The 6,000-nt window shown below is 34.5% G+C and overlaps 1 protein-coding gene across 2 annotated transcripts in view; it reads left to right on the top strand.

Annotated features, from left to right (window-relative positions):
- Positions 1-2,617: 2,617 nt before the first annotated feature.
- The window catches only part of LOC123865678 (orexin/Hypocretin receptor type 1-like), a 71,640-nt gene continuing 68,257 nt past the window's right edge, over positions 2,618-6,000 (top strand). Inside the window, exon 1 of one of the 2 annotated variants that reach the window (XM_045906870.1) lies at positions 2,618-2,936. The gene's annotated coding sequence lies outside the window, so the exon portion shown is untranslated. Of the gene's footprint in view, positions 2,941-6,000 lie in introns of both variants that reach the window. The other variant, XM_045906871.1, reaches the window with a different exon arrangement.

Raw genomic sequence — 6,000 nt, 5'->3', positions numbered from 1 at the left:
TGAATTCGTTTTCAATTGTTTACAAAGGCCTCTGAAATAAAAAATCAGCAGTTTTTACTTTCAATATTAGATCTTGCTTGAGCAAATAATTCTTTCGTTGTTTAATGTATCTACTAAGTAATAAAATGAAAAATCCTGATTCACTCACTGACTGACGCCCAGCCCCAAACCTTTGGACCTAGAAAGCTGAAATTTTACAAAGAGTTTCCTTTTATAATGTAAACAAGGTATAAGGCCGGGGTTTTCGAAATTCTTGTTTTCAAAAATCCCGTGGGAACTCTTTGCTTTTGCGGGATGAAAGTAGCCAGTGCCACTCTACAGGTTTTTAATTACACCCATGAGAAAGATCACGTTATCCGTCGCTCCGTTGCGAGTGATTAAAGGACAAGCTAAAAAACTAAAACACTTTTGTATTTATAGTATGGATAGTGATTTAACAAAGCTACGAGTACACAAACTCATCTTGCAATTATTAGATAGGTATTTAAGTATGTATTAATGTAAAATAAGTAGGTATTTTAATGTACGTAAAGGTACATTTTATTATTGAGTCACATTTTATTATTGAACATAATATGAAATTATACAGTACATAAAAATGAAAGCCATTATACGCTCTAGGCTATTTATTCCATCTTCAAAAGCTCCTCGCCTTTAGTGAGAATCGAAGTTCTACATTTCTCAGTTCATTTTAAGGTGTCTCTAGGCTCTACACCCACAAAAGTAGTTGATCGCCTAGCTTAGGTTTATCTTAGGCTCTTTTCTAGACACGCGGCGCGTTGCGCGTCGCGTGTCTAGAATAGCGCGAAAAATCTAGATGCTTGATATACTATAACTGTATATATATAAAGACACTGCATAACACTATGTGCCGTGATTTGTAGTAAAAAAATTAATTATAATAAGATATTTTATTAATTTTCTTTTTCTTTTCTACAGATTTTATGAACACACGCGAAAATACAATCATATTATGGCAATTTATGGTCTCGTTTACGAATAACGTTGCGTGCTCCGCCGCTGTGGCCGAAGCGTCCATACTTCATGTTTGAATTAACGTCTCCAGAAAAGAGCCCTCAGCTTGCTTGTACGGGGCAAGGTCTAAAGTTACGTATTGTGATATTTTAAAATATTTACAACGTAGTAACAGGTTAAATTTTAGCGCGCCCGTGTCTTGGCTTTGACCGTTGCGTTATAGTGACCATTACGTTCCTCTACTTTTGAACTCAGAACTCTGCCCAATAATCTCTTGTAGGTATTTTTTTTTAGATATCTCGCTGTGGAATCGCCGCCTAAAGGTTTTTATTGTAAGCTCGACATGAATACCGGTAACATTTATCACCCTTTACCGTTGATTCTGTTTTCAGCATTTTCATTTAATCCACCGCTTACCAATAAGTCCGCATGACACGGGCCTTTTTGCGATTCCTGAAAGAATGAACAACGACAATGGTACCTAACAAAAGCGTTTGTAGATACAAAGACACAAATGGAAATAATGCCTTTATTGAATTGTATGCCTGTTTACCATTATTGTTATTAACTTTTTTCACTATTTTCTTTATTAATTAACAACAATAAATAAAATGTTCAACCTACCTATCTGCAACACTACATAGGTAAATAAGATATAAACTACGAAGGTAACATGTAGGTGGTCAAAAAATCATTAAAATGGGTTTCATTCTTCGTGTAACGAGTAACATAAAATTTTATTTTTCATACTTACTTGCAGGTTGCTCGAATAAGCACTTACAACTTTTTTGCAGTTTTTAGGGTTTCATACCCAAAGGGTTAAATAATAACAGTGCTGTCTGTCTGTCACAGATTTTTTTTATATATGAGAAAAATAAATAAATGAGAGTAAAATACAGTGCTGTTTGTCTGTCACGCTCTCTATGTCTTAGCCGAAATGAGTTAATCTGAAATCTGAAATTTCGGTATTTAGAGCAGAATGTTGACCGGAAACCGAATATTGAATTAGAAATTCAATAAAATTATATTTCAGGGGGGCTCCTATGCATAAAAAAAGGAGCCGGGCAAAAAAGGTTTACTTGACGATTCATACTAAGTAAGCTGTGACCAAAACACGACCATATTTTGGGTTTTTCTTTCACGGCTTGTTGTGATATCTAGCTCGGAAATGAAATAATATATTTCATACACCTAAAATATGTTGTCCAAAATAAAATTATGAAATATAATATGACTACCTTTATTTACGTAATATTATTATATATTATTATATTATATTGCCTATGTTACTTAATGTGGATAAAGTACTTGCCTAACTGTCTAATAGTAAAAAAAATATTTATACTTATAGGTTAAATCGATTGAAAACAAACAAATCTATCTTCTTTAAAATAATACTATGAAATTATAGGTACTTAGATTAACTTTATTCTCTTACGAGTCTTCTCTCTCTCTCTATTCTCTTTATACGACAGTCTACTTTCCTTTTCGACTCTGCAGTTTTCAGTCCACCCGTTGGACTCATGAGGCTTGAAAAATAACAAGGGAAGCCGCTGATAATATTTTAACGTATCGACACAGCATCATTGTTGAGCAAAACCAAGCATTCTGTTATTAGTTAATCTGTGGCGCAGCGTATTTCTGTCATGGGTGAACTTAGCGCGGGAAATCAGTTCTTCGCCGCTTACGTCTCGCAGTGCATGCCTGATATCGCAGCGCGAAGTGTTTGAATTCGAATGCCGGAAAAGTTTTCAAAGGATGAATAAAAAATAAAGTGCTACTTATATTTATGATTTTTTTTCTCAATCTGCTAAAAGGACGAAACTTATCGCACAGTTTTTTTAATTTATAGTAATAAAAACTGTGAATATTTTTTGAATGTTTTCATGAGTGCTTGGAGATTGATTTCGTAATTTTGCATTTGTGAAAATTTCTGAACTTTTGCCAGAGCTGTTTGTAACGTAAGTATGCACATTATTTCTTATCGCTGCTCCTACATTTACTTACCTAGAATGCGTTTTTTGTTATGATTTGCGATTGAAGTAAATTAGCGCGACGTGATTGTCGAACTTAATACTTATCTACCTAAGTAAAATAAGAAAATTACAAAGATTTTTTTTGTTTTTGTCTATCAACTTAAACATTTTCCAATAATAGTCCGTCAATAGACAATAGGTACCTACTAGATACTTATAGAATAGGAATTTATAAAAAGTTTAATTTTTATATTCCGATGTTCATTTTTTTTTTGTTCAAAATTTTACTTAGTACCTACCTACAATATAATTAATAGACAGAAATAATTACTGTAAAAATCGTCCGCGTGGAATGGTGGCTAGGATCACAGTCAGACCAGTCAGACTAATTATAGGGTGATGGACTGTAGTAGAAAAAAATTTGTGATGTTTTGTACGAGTATAGTAGGTAGAGGTACTTTATTGGAAATTTATTATTGAGACTATAAGGCTCCAGCACTCCAGGGCATCCACGGCAAATACTTAACTCTGCTGCGGCTCTCAAATACAGTGTAAACTCCCATGTAACTCGATGTAACGATAAACTCCTTAAAGCGTCGAAATCACAGGGCTTTGGTTGGTTTAGCTTGTCTTCCATACAATGATACACTCTACAGTCTACATAATATACCTAGTACCTACATCACACCCACTCTCAATAACGACAACAATTAAACAGCGTACGTTCTTTTGTCGTTTTATTATCCTAGCCCGTATTATTGGAAATTCCGGCTAAATTATTGGAAAAGTACTTTCTTTATCACCAAGATGCCTCGATATCGCAAGATATGAATAAAATAATTAAAAAAATACGACAAAATTACTCTTGCAGAAAAAGACGTCAGAGGAAAATAACAGTCTAACGCAATAGCGCTCAAACAAAATTTGTTTTTTGATGTAATAACTAACACTAGTCTGAAATAAACTTTTTTCTTTTTCTTCTTCTCTCCATTTAACGACATCTCTCAACAACGTCATAAAATGCGCAGTCCCTTCAGTATCGTTATATAGAGTTTATACTGTAGTTAGGCATGTGTATTTATTATCTTGTTCTACACTCATGTATACAATCATCTCAGCATCAACAGGAACTCAAAGCTACAGAGTAAATGGCTCTATTAAATGCCCTGATAGTTGTCACTTGCAACCTATGTGTGGACACAGAGATTTTGAGGGAATCATGCATAGACACGCTTGTGAATCTTGTGATAGGTTACTACATAGGTACACTGGGTACACTGTACTAAACATAAGTCAATACAGTGAGCCGTTAAGGAATAGGTAGGTATATGGAGTCGTCCGTCCAGAATCGTATCTAAAAATTATCTTCTTTCCTACGTAGTATCTGTCTATTAAGCATATTATGTACTAGCCTATGCCCGCGACTTTGTCTGCGTGGATTTAGGTTTTTAAAAATCCCGTGGGAACCTTGTGATTTTTCGGGATAAAAGTAACCTATGTCTTTAAATATTCTCATGCAAAAAATCACATCAATCTGTTGCTCCGTTACGTGATTAAAGGACAAACCAACAAACCAGTAAACCATGTATGTTATATACCTATATACATTCACTTTCACGTGGAAAGCTAACTTCATCCTCATTAATCCATATAATATGGATTAATTAGGATGTTATATGGAGTACGGACCATATTCAATATAATATTATAAATGCAAAAATGTGTCTGTCTGTCTGCTAGCTTTTCTCGGCCAATCCGTTAAACCGATTTTGACGAGATTTGGTTAAATTAAGGAGATAGCTTGCTTCCCGGGAATGGACATAGACTACCTCCTTTTTGCATTTATTATTTATATATATTTTATTTTAGTTTATATTCAAGATTCGAGACGAAGCTTTAGCGTTCATAGATGGTGGTTGGATTTAGGAGTTGCGGTAGCAATCGCTCCCTAATCAAATGAAAATTGCCGCTAGGCTTAAAGCTAAGTGAGATAATAAATTAATTAAGTAGATTAATTCTCTCGTAAAGTCTATACGTATATTGGACTTATGTACCCGCGCAAGCTTAAGAGCTTTGTGACATGCCTGCTTCTGGAATAATGTTACTAATAGTCGACTCCGAGTCGTAATAAAAATTTTACTTAGTTTATAATATCACTGACATATTACGGGTAAATATTACCATAGGACTTGGTTTCCGATGAACTCTCGATAGTCCAAACTCAAGCTTTTCCAATGAGCTTTCTATAGCTCATTAGAAAACCTTGAGTTTGGACTCAAAACCAAAAAAAACATTATGACCAGTTGGTTGTGTAATCAGGCAATACACAGCATCACACACACAGCACAGGACAGGCATCACAAACATCATTATCAGCTCGTCATAGCTAACGCGCAAAAATATAAGTAGGTACTTAGGTTTACACTTTTACAGAAACTCGTAGCACGGTGAGATCCAACTATATCGGTTAGACACAGTTTTGACTCGGACATATCATTATGCTTATTCATGAAATTCTCCCGTGCACTGTTAAGGCAAAGTTAGCAAACAGTTGCTCAATTCAATATAAGCGGGTCAGAATTAATTAACCGCAAAATGCTAACAATCCGCAATCAACTGTTACAAAGGTTAAATGTCATTTGTAGCAGGGCGGGCTACAATTTGGGGCTTTACAATGTCCCGCTTTTTAAAGTTGTAAAATGTAGAAAGATGAGGCAATATGAATTTAACTACTTATAACATATTATCTTCATTTGCTCTCATTTTTCTAAAGCAAAATGTATTAATTGTAAAATGCTAACGATCCATAATTAACTGTTACAGAAGTCCAATGTCATTCGTAGCACGGCAAGTTATAATTTGGGGCTTTCAAACTTTTTAAAGTCGGAAAATCTAGAAAGAAGAGGCAATATTTAATTTAATTATAGCATTCTCGTTTCCTCCCATTTTCCTCACGCTAAATTAATTAACCGTAAAATTCTAACAATCCGCAATCAACTGTTACAAAGGTCAAATGTCATTCGTGGTAGGGCGAGCTACAAATTAGGAT

Source organism: Maniola jurtina, chromosome 5 (assembly GCF_905333055.1).
Source record: "Maniola jurtina chromosome 5, ilManJurt1.1, whole genome shotgun sequence".
In the NCBI taxonomy this organism is placed as follows: Eukaryota; Metazoa; Arthropoda; class Insecta; order Lepidoptera; family Nymphalidae; genus Maniola; species Maniola jurtina.
Note: the sequence above shows the minus strand (reverse complement) of the source record. Positions and strands in the feature narration are given on the sequence as shown.